A 16,929-nucleotide genomic window follows, 5' to 3' on the forward strand; every position below is an offset into this window, starting at 1 on the left:
TCAGTAGTTTTCCCATTACAGCTTCCTGATGAGAAAAACAAAAGCAAATTATTAGGATATGTAAGTAGTATTCTTGTCATTATACTCTTCCTTATCCTGTGAAAAGGGAGCAACCCAGAAGGCACAGGCTGCTGAATCCATGTCCTTAGAGATGCTCATCAATGAAGGATGATGCTCATCCCTTAGTACCGTGAGTCATTTTTTAAGATATTTAAATATATTTGTGTTGTGTCATGGTTTGATAAACATTCTTGTCGGTTTTTTGTTTTGTTTTTTTGGTGCATTTGTTGGCAGTTACATTGATAAGACAGTTGTGAGATTGTACATTCTAGGATGGCTTGCTGAGTCTGGCATCTGATAATTTAAGGATAAGTTATCATTCCTACAGAAGAATTGAAAGAGTTGCTAACACACAACAATACATCTTGATTAAATTGTCTAGCTTGAAACTTCATAAGTGATTACTGTTTTATTTCTATGGATCATCCTGTGATATGTTACAGGAGCAGGTTTGCCTAAAACACAGCCATTTGGTACAGCAGACAAGCTTCTTATGTTCATTTTGCTGTCTTATATTTATATTTATATTTGAGTTGTGGATCAAGCTCAAGGTCTTGTACATCCTAGGCGAGCACAATAGCTTTTGATACATTCCCTGCTCAGGTACCTTTGGAAGGAAAATTGGCAGTGTCTATACCAATATATCTTAAGAGTGAAGTAGCAGAATACATATTTTAGGAGATTATTATTTTTTAATCCTTAATTTACTTACCAGTGAGCATAAACTGGGCAGAGTGAGTGAATACAGGATGAAATGGCATTGAAGTTTTAAACCATGAGCAAATTTAATGAGTTGATAGCTGACTATTACTCATAAGAAAACAGTCTTGGAATACACCCCAAAGTTTAACTTCTACATCCCATAATACTATCTTCCACAATAATGGCATAGATGAATTACATGTTCTTTCATTAAGTTTGAAGATGACATTCAAGGCAGCAGAATTACCATAACCTTAAAAGGTCAAACCAGAATTCACAGTAGATTGGAATACTTAAAAATGAATTGAAATACATAAATTAATGTGAAGTAAAAAGAAATGAGTTTAGCTAGAACAAAAACTGAAATTCCATTTACAGAGAAGAGGTACTCACTATTGTTCCACCAGATGTTTGAGGAATGGTGCCTTACAGTATAAAATTTTAACAAAAAAGCCAAAAGATTCACTAATCACTAAGTCAGGATTTAACCTCTTTTTTAGTCCTCACACCACCTTGTGAAAAATAACCGAATAAATGATTCGCTTTTATTATTTTAATCATGTATAGGATGTGTCTGCAGGCAGGTATGAACTCTGAATGAAGGTGCTGGCAAGAAGACAAGGTAGGGCAGTCCAAAGACCTGGAGCTGGAGTTAAAGAAGATTGTGGGATCTGGTATGGTTGCTGGCAATGAAATTTACATCTTCTGGAAGAAAACAAGTGCTCTTAACCAAGCCACTCTGCCCCCAACAGCAGTAATCTTATGTTGCATTTCTTTTATCTTATATGTTAGAAAGGCATTTATTTTTATTTTATTTTATTTTTTGAGTAGGGCCTTGGGTAGCTCAAATGAACCATGTGGTAGAGCTGAGCATGGCCATGAACTCTTGATTTCCCTTCCTATATCAGCTAAGCGCTGAGGATACTCACTTACTCCCTTTGGAAAAGCCTGACATTTAATTGATATTTGCTTACTCTCCCTTCGATTAACTTGTATCCTTTCTCCTGGAAATCCCTTCCTCCATTTTGTTAAAGCCTTGACTTCCAGAATTACAGAACGTAAATTGATTTAAAAATAGTTTTTCTGGAGATGCAAACAAATTAAGTTAGAATGAGAACAAATTAGAATAAAGTAGGTTCCTAATGCAACAGGACACTTGTCTTTATAAAAGAGATATATTTGGACGTACAAAGGCTTAGTGAGAATGCCTTGTGAAGATAGGAGTTTATGTGATAATGAATCAAAATACACAAAAAAAAAAAAAAAAAGCTGATGGTAAAATATAGGGGAGAGATATGGAAGTGATCCTTCCTCCAAGTCCAGTTAATTCTGAAATAATTTTCTGCTGAGAATTTGAGTTTGTATTTCAAATTTTCAGACCTACATGGTAATAAATTTTTGTAATCCAATTCACTATTTTTATTAATTTATTGTGTTGGAACATTAAGCACCAGATCAGAATCTGTCTCTATAAAATAATGAAAACTGTTGCTTCTCTGTCTTATGAAGAAGTAATTTAAAAAAAAAAAAAAAACACGGCTGGCAGAGATGGCTCAGTGGTTAAGAGCACTGACTGCTCTTCCAGAGGTCCTGAGTTCAAATCCCAACAACCACATGGTGGCTCACAACCATCCATAATGAGATCTCACGTCCTCTTCTGGGGCTGTCTGAAGACAGCTACAGTGTACTTAGATACAATAATAAATAAATCTCTAAAAAAAAAAAAAAAAGTAATAAAAGGATTACATAGAGTCCTACGAAGCAGAGTTCATTTTGATCATAGATCTCAATGTCTTAGATAATGACTCTTTTACAGAGTGGAACAACTAGAAAATATTCACATTCTGCAGAAGAATTTTAAACCAGCAACATGGCTTCTCTAAAACACAGAGACCTGTTTTATCTGGCTGGAATGCAGGCACACCCTTAGAACATGCCTTTAATCCCTCTGACTGGAATCTTTTGGCACTCACCTTTAATCCCAAACAATGACATCTAATTGAGGAGCATCAAAGTGACAAATAGAGAAAGATTTGACAGAATGAGTCAGTGAGGGGATGTGCCCAACTCTCAGGAGAACAGTTATTGAAGAACTGCTTGGGGAAGGAGTTCAGTGAGTCTGTGAGTTGAGCAATGTTGGGAATCAATGCATTGAGTGTAGGGCAGTGGAGTTGAGTTGCTTCATGAGTTCATGGAGTTCTGTACCGGTTAGCAGAGGCAGATGAAGACAGAAAATAAGAAGGAGCCAGTATATTAGAACAAATTCTAGTTTGAGACCAAGCAGAGCAATTCAGTCAGAAGCTAAGAGAAGCCACACTAAATCAGTCAGCATGGAGAGGAGTTTGAGCCAGAACACCTGAGTTTAACCAGCCAGCTAGCCATTGGAGAGAGCTACAAAGGATCAGTTTAGTCAGTAGTAATTCCTCCAAGATGACAATTACTTCTAGTGAATAAAAGTTACTTTTATGTAGTAATATTTGTAAAGAAATAATTATTATATAGAAATTATTAATATTCATTACTAGCAATACCTTGTTAAGAATCATTTCTGAATTATTTGAGAATGTTCAAGTTTAATATAGAAGTTCTATAATTATGATGGTTACTTTATTTTTTTATTTTTTATTAGATATTTTCTTTATTTACATGTCATATGATATCTTTCCCAGTTTCCCCTCCGAAAAAAAGAAAAAAATTAAATTAAATTAAATTAAAAAAAAAAAAAACCAACCAAAACAAAAAAACCTTGCTTCTTCCCCACTCCCTCTGCTCACCATTTAGTTTATTTTGACACAGGCTGATGTCAGTTTAAAGATGAGAATATTATTCTCAAGCCTGTAGGGTATTTTTTTTTAAATCAGTGTTAATAAGGAAGGTTCCCATTCATTGTGTATATGGTCACCTTTGGGCTGGTAGCCCTGAGTTCTGTAGGAAAACAGTTTGAGCAAGCCAAAGAGAGCAAGTTAATAAGCAGGTCCTCTCTTTGGCCTCTTTATCAGCTTCTGCCTCCAGGTTCCTGCCTGCTTGAGCTCCTGCCAATCTGCATAACAAGCGCTGTCCATGGGAGCTGCAGGGTTCTGGCCCAGCCAGGGCAGCCAAAGATTTGCAGTTCTGTGAGGGAGAGCCAAAGCAAGGCAGGCTGCCTGGCCTCTTCTGTAGCCACAGCTGGCCCAGAGTTGGTGACAGGCCTTAGGACACAGCAGACTGCTAGGAGCCAAGGTCTAGGAGCCACCAAGCAGGAAGTGGAGGTGGCAGGCTTGAGCAGCCTCCAGCAATAAATACTCTTCCCTTGAGTATTCACACTTCCCTGGAGTGTTACAAGTAGGTAAAACAGGCACTTCTGGACGATCTTTGGTGAAATGACTCCTGTACCTTATTTCTCCTGGGTAGGATCTTAGAAACATTTTGGGATGGCTTGTCATCTAGAGGCAGATGTTTTCTATTGGCTTGGTCTGAAATGATAGGGATGCCTCATCTGCATATGGAAGTGCTTCAGATATTGCCCCTACTGATTGTTACAGTCCTCTCCAAGGGGTGTTGTGGTCACATGTTCCAGGACAGGAACCAGGTTGGGGGTGGATTTAAAGGCATATATATACATATACATATACATATACATATACATATACACATGCACACACACACACACACACACACACACACACACACACACACACACACATATATATATATATCCAGGGAAAGATCTACTCAGTGGTCTGAGTAGTCTTTTGTTCTTAGAGCTATAACACTTGGGAAGAGATTTGCCTGAAACTTCTCCGCACTACACTGGCTAGTCAGCCTATCAGCCCAGCCCAACCGGACTCAGTACAGGGCAACACAGAGAAACAGAGCAGCCTGGAAGACAGGATAGAGACAGCCCCATCCATGCTTGCTCCATTCCCTTGCTAGGGCTCCTTCACCAAGCGGGCCAGAGATCTCCATGGGAAGCCTCCAGCATTCAGGCCCACACCTGAAGTTTCTGAATCTGCATGACTTTACCAGGTTTTCTGTCTAGTTGCACACACTCCACTGCCCCACAAGTTCCTGTCCTCACTCCCTTCAATGATGGATCTAAGATGTGTAAGTGCAAGCCAAATGAATTCTTTCATCCCCAAGTTGATTTTGGTCATGGTATTTCATCACAGCTATGATAAACCTAACTAAAACTAAAATGAAAATGTTTTATAATTAAGAAACGTCCATGACTTTCACTTCATTTAATGTCTTCTAAGATAAAATTAATAGAGTACATTACATGGGATATATATCTACACACAGAAGTCAAGTTTAGTCATCCAGTCCACCCAGTTGAATCACTGTTGTTAGTTCCCAGCCCTGTTCAAAGGGGCTAATTACAACATAATTATTAATCAGTAACATGATCTATAGATTGCCCACAGGGAATCTGAGGAAGATATTTCATCTTCCCAAATAGCTTTACCTTGTATCAAGTTGATAGAAACACTAACTAGGATAATACCCACAGAGTTCATTGATTTCTGTTTAAATTGTGATCCTTTTACAATTATGTAGGGTTGTGGATAAAGTCTATATGTGCTTATGAAGAAGTATGAACAAATCTAAAAAGAAGTACAGCTACTCAGAGACCATCTCAGAAATCTACAACTGCTCAAAATACAGAGAAAGATGGACTATAGATTGTCCATCCTCAATTGATACATATCATACACAACATAAGCCCTGCACCTCAAATGCTTGGAGCATAGCAGAAGAGAAAGCAAACACACAGTAACAGAGAAAGCCTTAGCATCTCTTCAGGGAAATAATGTCTTCTATATTTGGTGGGGAACTAAACTCATGAAATCTTAACATTATATTCACAATAGAGAGACTTGAACAAGGATTATACACCAGTTGATATCACAATATGGATGGGATAAATCTCACTAGCCCCACCTATAGATGAATGTTACAGGCAATTCCTGTCTACTAAGAAGACCCACTGATAATTAGACATTTGGTCATACAAATATTCAAATGATTAGCACTAAATAGACTCAGCAAATTGAATCTTTCTCTCTCTTCCTTTCTCTCTCTCTCTTTCTCTCTCTCTCTCTCACTCTCACTCTTCCTCTCTCTCTCTCTCTCTCCCTCTCTCTCTTTCTTTGTCTCTCTCACACACACACAAAATAATAAAGGAAAGGTCATATATTTGAGAAAGAATAAAGAATAGAGAGAAACACAGGAGTAGTAAAGTGGAAAGGGGAGAGAAATTGGTCAAAATTACATATAGACTATGCTTATGTATATGACTAACCTGAATTAAAATGAATATAAAACACCTATAAATTAACATATAATATGAAGTTAATGTAATATATAGAGAGATGTAGATTTTTTTTTCTTGAACTTCATTTTTTTTTTAGAAAAAAGAAAAGGATCTTTTGAATGATAGCTTGTTTTCAAGTGAATTTAATACATATTTTCACCCAAATGTCAAAAACTTATCCAATAGGAAATTTCTGAGATATTGAAACTAAATCTATAAATAGTGTAATGAAATTACAAAAATTGGTCCAAGAGGAATTTACTATATCAATGCTATCTTTCAGTTCTCATATACAAGAAGAAGGAAGCAATGGACTTCCTTGATTGAATTCATTATATCTCCAAACACATACTTCTGTTAAACAGTTGTTTAGGCATTATTTCTATTAGGAAAGTTTATGGTCTCAGAACAAAGGAATATAACATTAATATTGGTAGCTCTAAAGTGAAATTGCTTCCCATTTAGGTATCTCCTTCTAAGCCAACAACTAGATTTCTCTGCTATAACAAGGGCATATAGACATACATACACCTCTGACTTCAAAGAGCATCTGTGTTTAAATTCTCACATGCCTATAGAGCTTTGATATCTCTAAATGATTCTGAGATTCACTCACTGTACTCAAGTGAAAATCAAAGTGATGGATGACGACATGCTCTTTCATTTTGCTTTGGTGATTCAGCTCATAAGGGAGTCAAAATCAATTTCATATGCCTTCATACTTCAGGGTATTTTGTTTGCCAAAGAGGTAGATATGTTTAATTTTCTGTAATTTCTTTCTAAGGAAAGTGACTTGATTTCACAATGGATGCTATCTACCAATGAAGTTACATTTGTCAGGTACAAAATCTTTCTGGAATGGTAAATATGCTATAATTTTTTGGCCTTCCCAAGGAAGATTTATGTTGTTGTGAGAGTGAGGAAGACTTAGTTTCACTTGTCAGTTCTGCTTGTATGGAATGATGATTGTACCTTAGTTTCTCCAATATCAAATTGAAACTCAAAAGGCTTGACTCTCATGATCACTAACAAAATGCATCGTGCAACCTAATCCCTTCAAAATAGTGGTAGGTAATTTTTCTAATTGCTGTATTGATGACCAAGCAAGGTTCACAGACAAATTATAATTGATATAATTACTGAAAATATATCTAAAATATACTTAGGTTATACTATGAAATTATATTACTTTTTGGCATTTCTTATATGAAAATTCAATCCTACAACATTAAATTACTATGCATTTTACATACCCAATAATAATTTATGTTCTGGGAACAAGTACTTAAGATATTATTGATGAGTCACTCGTCAGAAGCCAGATTGCCTTCCAGTCTCAGTTTTGCCAGAAGGATTGATGGGTTAATTATTTAAAAGCTCCAGGTGGACCGAGAAGCTCTGGCCAGGTAAGTTGATTTGACTGATAACACCAGTGGATGCTTCTCATAAGTGAGCCAAAACCAATCTGACTGGTATCTACCTTTTCCATATTGCACAGGAACTGAATGAAGATGAACTTTGCAAAGCCCTCTCTTTCTAGCCCACAAAATCCCAGGGTTCCATGCCAACTGTGCAGTCTAACTTCCTTAGAGAAACTATATCCTGCTGGTGTTCTGATTAAAGAATCATTCTGCTTCTGAAAATACCTGTGTTCTTCCATTAATTTCCCCATCACCTCCACTAATCCCTAAATAAGAGGATGTTCTTCAAAGAAAATGAGGGGATGTGGTCCCTTTGAATATCTTCGTATATTGGCTAACAATTGATCTTCTGACAAATACATCCCATACTTTCAATGAGGAAGTACTATTAAATGATTTCAGTAAGATGTTTTTTTCTCCTCTAGGAAAAATAAAACTACTCTCTAATTTAAAGACATTCAAATAACACAGTTTACTTTCCATTTATTTGGTTTAACTTTTAAACATTTTACCTTCATATAAGATATTTTAGTCATATTTATCCCTCCTTAACTTCTCTGAGATTGATCCCCACTGCCACAAACCCTCCCAATTTCCTGTTTTTCATTTTTAATAGCTCACCAGGTTCAGTTTGTGCTTCTCATATGCTTATGGATATTGGATAATCCACTTGATCATGGTGAATCCTTTGTCCATGCCCACACCCCATTCCAGAGCTCAGTGGTCATTGAAAAAGGCAGAACAAGAACACTGTAAGGAAAAGAATTCTGAGAACCAGAGCAAGACACTGCCTTCTAGACATGACAAGACAATAGTACTGCTAAACTCATGGTAACAATGGTCACCTGCACAAGATCAAAGCTGTTAGCATTACGACATCAGGTACCAAGGAGCTCATAAACCCAAAAACCTACCTGAAGGGAAATTTACATCTGATGTCTTCAGGAGGAGGAGAATAATTTTCATTAAAAGGTCCCTTTAAAATAATTACACATGTGGTCACAAGTGTGGGTAAATTTGTGTGTTCATGTGTACATACATGTGTGTTTACACAAGGTAGAGGTCAATTTTAGGTATTATTCCTGAGGACCCATTTTCCTAGTTTCTTAGATGGTCTATCAATGAGACCTGGGACTCACCAATTCTAAACTGGCTGGCTGTTAGCCATGGGGACCAGTTTGTCTTTGCTATCTGCAAGAAATCTCAGCTCCTGAGTCTTTGTGTGTTGTGGGCTATGAGTCTTGAACTCAGGTTTTCTTGCTTGTGTGGCTAGTAAGATTTACTAAGCTAATCTCAAGTCCCAAGAAGTCTTTATTTTGCATGAGACATGTTCACATTTGTTACTTAGAGAACTTGAGTTTTACCTGAACATAAAATAGTAAGAACCCATCTGATCAGGTGTTTGTACCCTTGAAGTAAACCTCTATCCTCGGTAATGTAGCTAACGGAATTGATACTCTAGTATAAAGCATTATTTAAAATATAAAAAGTAGGAATATTTTTTACTTATCACTTTATTTCTATGAGGACAGTTTAGGATTATGGTTTTATGTTCTTTCCCTCAGTAGAATTTATTCCTTACCTATCATGCTTTTTCTCAATGGATGCATAATCTTATAAATGCAAGTTGATGTATCAGCATTGGTTTCAAATGCATAGTCATTAGTTTCAAAGTGCTCATCACATGTGGTCTGCTCATTTTTAATTTTTTCCAGTGGGAATCAGAATGCCCATTTAAATGCCTGTGCTTGGTTTGACATTCATATTGAAGGAGCTGTTTTACAACTAGGACGTGAAGAAAAATGCCTCTCATAATAAATATAATCCCATATTTATTTATTTATATTTAAAAATAAGATGAGTTTCATGTTTGATTTGCTTGTGTCTTTATTGCTTAATTGCTCTGCCAACAATATGCATGAGGGGTGCTGTTTATTGTACCCTGTCTAATATTCAGAATATTGACCACCATGTTGTTCTTTATTGACCAGGTAATCAAATCAAATAAATTACTAGCTAATGTTATGGTTCTTATAGTATAAGTAGTGCCTTATTAATAATCCTTTAAAACAACATTCCCTGAGAAATAGTATAATAAGGGCTGTGATGAACCTGGTAGATAATTACTCAAAATGTCCAGCTGAGAGCTTTTCTCCAAGTGTACCGACGATATCATGCTGGTAGCTGGAAGCTGTCAAACGTGTTTGCACTACAGACATTAGCAGGCAGTTCAAATCATAGCCTTTCTTTGATGCCACAGAATTGATTTTTAAACTTTTGTAAACTTTCATTCTCTTGAATAAATAGACATGAGGAAGGATTCAGATTAAGGACATCAGAACATTCCCAATATTATTAGTATGATAACTTGGTACTTTCTCGAGAGATTCTATGTTAAATACTGAAATATTGCTAAATCATATTAGCATTGAAAATGAAGTAAAATAGCTTCATATACAATTACTTTTTTGCTATAATTTGATTGAGAAAAATATTTTCATATTTTATTAAATAGAAAGTATATGCATATATGTATGTTTTATTAATATATATTCACTTAAGTATCTTAATACTAATATGTATGTTTATATACATATGTGTGTATGTATTTTTTCTTTTGTTTTTATATGTTTAAGACATGCCCTTTCATTTTAGCTGAGAGTACTGAGGGATTTATGTTCATCTCGACACAACATCCCCCATTCTAGGATCACAAGGGTTTGCTTCTTGCTGGATATAATATGCTGTTTCCAATTTAAATATTTATGTTAAGATATTTAAAGCAAAAATAATTTTTGAGTTTAAGTTTAATGTTTGCCTGTTTTTATTTAAGATGGCACATGCCATGAAATGCTGTTTACATTTTTTAAAACCTAACCAAATTATTTTGTACCAAAATCAGTAAACTATATATTACCACCTCTCAACTTCAACTATGTGCTTAGTATTTCCTTCTTTTTTACAGAAATAGCTTTGCAACCTATCTTGAATACCTTCAACTACATTTAGAATCAATGACACTCTAATTTTACCCATAATCTTTTGGAATCCTTGTACTTCATCATATAGAACAGTTTCTTTCATTCAATATATTCATAAAACGTGTATCCCATAAATACTGCTTTCAACAATATTGTTGTTTGTAATCAAATATAGATAAATGGCCACATTCATGCCATATGAAATTAATATTATATTGGAATATCAAGAAAACATAAATGACACTGATAATATATTATGAGTATTCACAGCTTTGTAATTACATTGACATAGTGACAAAATATTAAAGGATATTTTGTGTCCAGTCAACACAAACTTTCAGAAGATGAGATTGATAATCAGAGCATGAAGAAAGATTTATTCAAATAATTAACTGAAATGGGGAAAAGAAGATCTGGAGATTAGCAAAAAGCTTTAGGACTTAGAATCTGAAATTTCATTCAGTTAGGTTGCAAAGGGAGAGATGAGTTACAATGAAAGATAAATCTGGAAGAATAAGCGGATTTCGAGCATTGTGGTTTTAAGAAAATGGTTTATTTCGTGAGCAGCTGGGAGAACACAGGAGAAATCCAGCATGTTGCATCTCACCTTGTATAGATTACTCTACCGACAATTAAAAAAGCAAAGACTGCAAGTTTTAAAACCCCAAACAGAACCAGGTAAGATGCTTGTTGAAATAGCACTGAAAAAGTTTGGCAAACTAACTCTCCCCTTGCCTGCCCCCCCAAAAAGTAAAAGTGGAGAAGTAATGCAGTGAGGGCAGGAAAGTAAGTGTTGTGTTAATGAATGGATGTGAATGAAGAAGACATAAAAGAACCTTTTGTGCTGCCAGCATTAGTTCATGCTTGAAGGAGTGTCTGTCAGCAGGTCTGTGGGTGGAAGTTGTGGTTTGGCTGATGTTGATTCAATCCCATTGAGAGCCACAGTGGGGATTTCTACTTGATATATATACTAGCAGCATGTGTATAGTAGAGGATTGCAAAATCAATCATCAATGGGATGTTTGTGCCCCAGTGTAGGGGAATGCTAGGGCCAATAAGTGGGAGAGGGTGGGGTGGCAAGCATGGGGAGGGGGGAGGCAACAGGAGTTTGTTCTTGTTGTTTTTGTTTGTTTGTTTGTATGTTCCTGGGAGGGGAAACTGGGAAAAGAAAAAGCATATGACATGTAAATAAAGAAAATATCTAATTAAAATAAATAAATAAATAAAAACAACAACAAAAAAGAAGCCCGGGAATAAGTGTGCTTCATGGAATACTAACTTGAACATCACTAGTATGTACAACATTTATTAAATCTTAGGATGGACTGAGTGGGTGACTTCACATGGGAAAAAAGTTACAACTCAGATGGCCTGAATAAATGGACTTAGCAAAGGAAAAAAGCTTTCCAACCTAAAACATCAATAAACACTAGTATCATGAGGAATAATAAGGATGAAACAAGCATAGATAATAGATATATCTTTTTACAATGAGCGCAATTAGTATTTTTGCTCCTTTCATTTTTTTGCTTTCTAAAATAGTGCAATAACATGTTTCTTTCTCTCTCTCTCTCTCTCTCTCTCTCTCTCTCTCTCTCTCTCTCTCTCTCTCTCTCTCTCTCTCTCCACACACACCAAGGTTTTGTGTTGGCCATGAGTCCTGCCAATGATTCACATTGCTCTGATTTTAAGTGACCCTATTTGCTGAAGAACTGCATGTTTATTTTACTGCCGTATGCTTCTAGTAATTAGACCTGTCTACTCGGAACCTTGTGAAGATACACCTAAAATCCCTGCACTAGGGTCATTAATCTAACATCTGGCCCTAGCGTATAAAATCACTATTTCTATCTTGATTTCCCTAGTCCAGTTAATTAAGTCGGAATGATTCACAGAATGCTGAAGGTAACTTTAAGTTCTATCTTCTGCACCTCTTTCTCCAAATGTTATGTTGATTTTAATGAGTCAAGTTCCTGAAGTAGCTCTGGCTAACTCGGAATTGGCTAAATCTGTTAAAGCACTTACTTTAAGTTAACCAGTATTTCTCTAGGTGGTGGTTTGAATAAAAATGGCCCCCATGGGTCCATAAGGAGTTGCACTATTAAGAGGTCTGTCTTTGTTAGAGTAGGTGTGGCATTGTTGGAGGAAGAATTTCAAGGGGTGGGGGGCTAAGGGGGCGCAGTGTTGGCTTTGAGGTCTCAGAAGCTCAAGTCTGACCTATTAGCTCCTTGAACTTCCTACTGCCTCCCAGATCTAGATGGAGTACTCTCAGCTGCCTCTCCAGAAATAACGGACTAAATCTTTGAACTATAATCCAATCTCCAAAGTGTTTTCTTTTATAAGAGTTGTCCTGGACATGGTGTCTCTTCATAGCAATAAAACCATGAGTCGCTACAAAAGAACTTATAAACCCTAGAACCTAATTTTAGATTTGAATGTTTTGACAATAAGGTTAAATGGTGCCCTAACATCTTTCCAGAAAGGAAAATTCTTTACTTGGGCCAGTAATTTCCTTTGTCTCCTCAGATTTATCTGAGCTCATATCTGCTCAATAGACGTCTGTTCAAAGCCTTCAAACAGCTGAGTATTTCCTCTGTTGTGCTACTATATAGCTCTTATAAATTTAAACAGTATTCCTCACTTTTCTGAATTTGAGGAGTACCACTGCTTTTTTTGTTTTTGTTTTGTTTTGTTTGTTATTTTACTTATTTACATTTCAAATGTCATCTCCCTTCCTGGTTTCTCCTTCACAAAGCCCCTAGACCTCCTACCCTACTTCTATGAAGGTGTTCCCCCATGCCCCACTCCAACCTCACAGCCCTAGCATTCCTAGCATGCTGATTTAGGGGAAGGACTGAAGGAATTGAAGGGGTTTGCAACCCCATAAGAACAATGATATCAAGCATTGCTATTTTGGGGGTTGGGGGAGGTTCGAAACAGGGTTTCTCTGTATAGCCCTGGCTGTCCTGGAACTCACTCTGTAGACCAGGCTGGCCTCAAACTCAGAAATCAGCCTGCCTCTGCCTCCCAAGTGCTGGGATTAAAGCCATGCACCACCACTGCCTGGCTGTTTTGTTTTGTTTTGTTTTTTAATGAACATCTTATTGTCACCATTTAGAAACAAGACCGAAATTATAGTAGATATTCAACAGATATTGGTATTGTAAAATGATGGTGGTTATTCTAGAGAAATATCACAAATCATTTGTTTTCTACCTTGCTGTTATTGTGATAAAACATTCTGAGCAAAGGCAACTTAAGAGAGGAGAGGGTATCCTACTTCCAGGGACCAGTCTCTTACTGAACGACCTCCAGGCAGAAGCCTAAGCAGCCACTGAAGCAGAAGCCCCGGGCAGATGCTGCACACCAAATTACTCCCTAGCGATCGGTTAGCTTTCTTTTATTTAATATCATTTTTTATTTGTGTGTGGGTGTGTGTTTGTGTGGGCATATGCCACAAGTCTGCAGTTTCCCACATAGGTCAGAAGAAAGTATTGGAACCCCTGGAACTAGAGTTACATCCTCCAACATGAGCCCTAGAAAGAATGACAAGTACTTTCAACCTCTGAGCCATCTCTTCTGTCCTCATTTACCTTGTTAGACAGTCCTGTCAGGATAGGACAGAAGATCTAACCATCTTATATCACTTATCATTCAAGAAAATGTCCCATGGACATATTCACAGGCACCTAATAAAAGTAATCCCTCAAGTGACATGCTCTCTGATAACCCTCTGCTATGTAATGTTGGCAGATGTACCTTACTAGAACATATGCATTACTAGTAATATACTCAAAGGATGAACAACGATATCTTACAAGATACTCTGCACCATTAGAAATAAGACACCAAAATGAGTGGGATCTGTTTCAATAAAAGTTTAGAAGAGGGCTAATCAGTGAACATCATTTTAAAAGTCACAGGATTAATCAATCCACTTCCCTTATCACTAATTCATGCTTTCTATTGGCCATCTGGGAAGGCACAGGATGACTATTTTCCCAGGCTTCCACAATTTGTGATAAGCACACAAATCAGAGAGTAGGAAAAGCTTTTAAGGGTCATATTCTTTAACAAGGAAAACACATGACTGAATGAAGATTTTTGGAATTTTCAAGGAGATAAATCTATTCATTCTAGCTACTTTTCTGCTGTTATTGTTCTTCTTAAAAATGTCAACATAGTTCAAGCTATAACCCAATGGCCTAGTGGGATTGTGTGTTTTGAATGTCCACTGCTTTTACATACACTCATGTATAGCATAATTTTGTTTTCAGACTATTCATTATCTAAAATTGAATTCAAGCACCAGAAAGCAACTCTGAATATTACTCTTTACATATAACTTTCCATTAAACTATCCAAAAAAGAACAACAACAATTACTATGTTAAAGTAGGAAATTAAGATTTTTAAATAATAGGTTAAGAACTAGGGAATTGGAGAGAACATAGAGAAGGCAACATTATTCTGTGTCCCATTAACCAGAATGCTAAGCTCTCTAACGAATGCTTAAGGTTAGATGCTGGATCATACCAACCCTAATAAATAGTGTCTTTTTGTCTTAGGTTATAACTTAGCATGCACTTGGCAATAACTGTGGCTTGGCATACAAAATAAGATCTACTATGCATTTCCTTTTACTTTACAATTTTTCTCTTTATTTCCATAATAAGTTTTAAGGAAACACACACACACATACACAAAGTTTACTTTTTCACCAGAAGGAGACCCTTTGCAGTTCTCCTTTGGCATTCACAAATTCTCAGGACTATTACTCTAGTGCAAGAGTTCTTAATCTATGGGTCACGACCCATATGTGGGTAGGGTGTCAAATAGCTTTTCACATGGGTCGCATGCCACATATCCTCCATATCAGATATTTTCATTACAATTCATAACAGTAGCAAAGTTACAGTCATGAAGTACCAACAAAAATAATTTTATGGTTGGGGTCAGGACAACGTGAGGAACTGTGTAAAAGGGGATCAGCACTAGGAAGGTTGAGGACCACTGCTCTAGTGACTTGGAGAGCATTATTGAGAGTCACTTGAATTCAAGCCCTGTAATATAGCAAGTCTGGATTGGATACCACTGATGACAACAAAGTGTTAGGGAAAGTGCAGTATGCACACTGTGAATTCTTTGGGTAAGGTTTCTAAACATCTCCACTATTCAAAGTTGCTTTCCATACAGACTGCACTTTAAGTATTTATACTTTTTTTTTAATATTACTTTTTTGAGACTATAATTATATCATTTACTCAACCTTTTTCTCTAAGTACTTCCCTTTTCTTTAAGTACTTAGATATTAATTTTGCAAAATTAACATGTGAGATTTAAAAATGTAAAACATATTTTATAGATGAACATAATTTCTTATCACATAACCCCAAGGTTCTAGTAGTATCAGAGGTCCCAACTTAATGTTCTCTCAATGTACTTAACTATTGTCTCAAGACATTGAGGGAAAGGACCCATTGTTTTCAACACAAATACTCAAGAGTATTCGGGAGTCATTATCTACAGTATTGAAAACATGGTCTTTCATTGAAAAGAACCTCCTGTGATGATCTCTTCTGAAGGACTTCCAGTTAGAGCTCAGAGGAAAGCTGCTCATTGGAAGCTCCTGGATAAATCATGAACTCCTTTTGAACCCTCAGGCTAGTACGATTATAGAGTCATAACCCCAGGGCTGTAATTCTTAAAACTACAGACATAAGAATTACAAGTGAATCTATTCTATTGAAATTCTACTTGTTGAAAATGTGGTAGTAAAAATGAACACAGCCCAAAATACCAAAGATGATAATCACATTAAGAGTAACTCCAGAACTAAAGCTATCTACTTCCTAAATGTGAAAATCTGCATATGAAGGACCCAAGGAAATGGCCTACAGAATCTCCATTTAACTGCTATAGAATAAATCGACTTATTAACAGATTTCATTACTTTTTAAATGAAAGAGAGAATTGCCATCATATGTCTTTATAGTTCACAGGAGTGTTTTAATAATGGAAAAGCGTGCAGAGCCTTAGCTAACAGTAAAACTCCAAAGTGAGTGCTGCACTGTGTTTTGTCAGTTTGGGAGCAGATTGGAATAATAATGGAAGAAAATCATTGAAGAGATATTTCAGGGCTATATAGTTGGCTCTGTAGTTAAAGGTGGCATAAGCCTGATAAGCTGTTCAACCATGTACCTTATATAAACACCCAATGTGGTGACAAGTATCCTTAAATTCCAACACTCTTAGGCTGAGATGGGTGCCAGAGATAATATAACTGGCTGATGACTGGCAGCTCATAGGTCAGCCAATGTGGAGTGTAAAGCTCAGGAGCAAAAAAAAAAAAAAAAGAAAGAAAGAAAAAAAGAAAAAATCCTGTTGTGACATGGTAAAGAAAAGAACAATTCCAAATGTTCTCTTTGATTCTATGTATGTGGGCTGGGACATATAACTCTCTCTCTCTCTCT

General features: G+C 36.4%; 1 protein-coding gene and 1 pseudogene across 1 annotated transcript in view; one reads left to right on the forward strand and one right to left on the reverse strand.

Moving 5' to 3' along the window:
- The window catches only part of Sgcz (sarcoglycan zeta), a 1,052,781-nt gene that overhangs the window by 457,697 nt on the left and 578,155 nt on the right, over nucleotides 1-16,929 (reverse strand). The gene's annotated exons all lie outside the window — the stretch shown is intronic.
- LOC116070741 overlaps nucleotides 8,314-16,929 on the forward strand; it is a 31,554-nt pseudogene continuing 22,938 nt past the window's right edge.

Source organism: Mastomys coucha, unplaced genomic scaffold, assembly GCF_008632895.1.
Source record: "Mastomys coucha isolate ucsf_1 unplaced genomic scaffold, UCSF_Mcou_1 pScaffold22, whole genome shotgun sequence".
Lineage (NCBI taxonomy): Eukaryota > Metazoa > Chordata > Mammalia > Rodentia > Muridae > Mastomys > Mastomys coucha.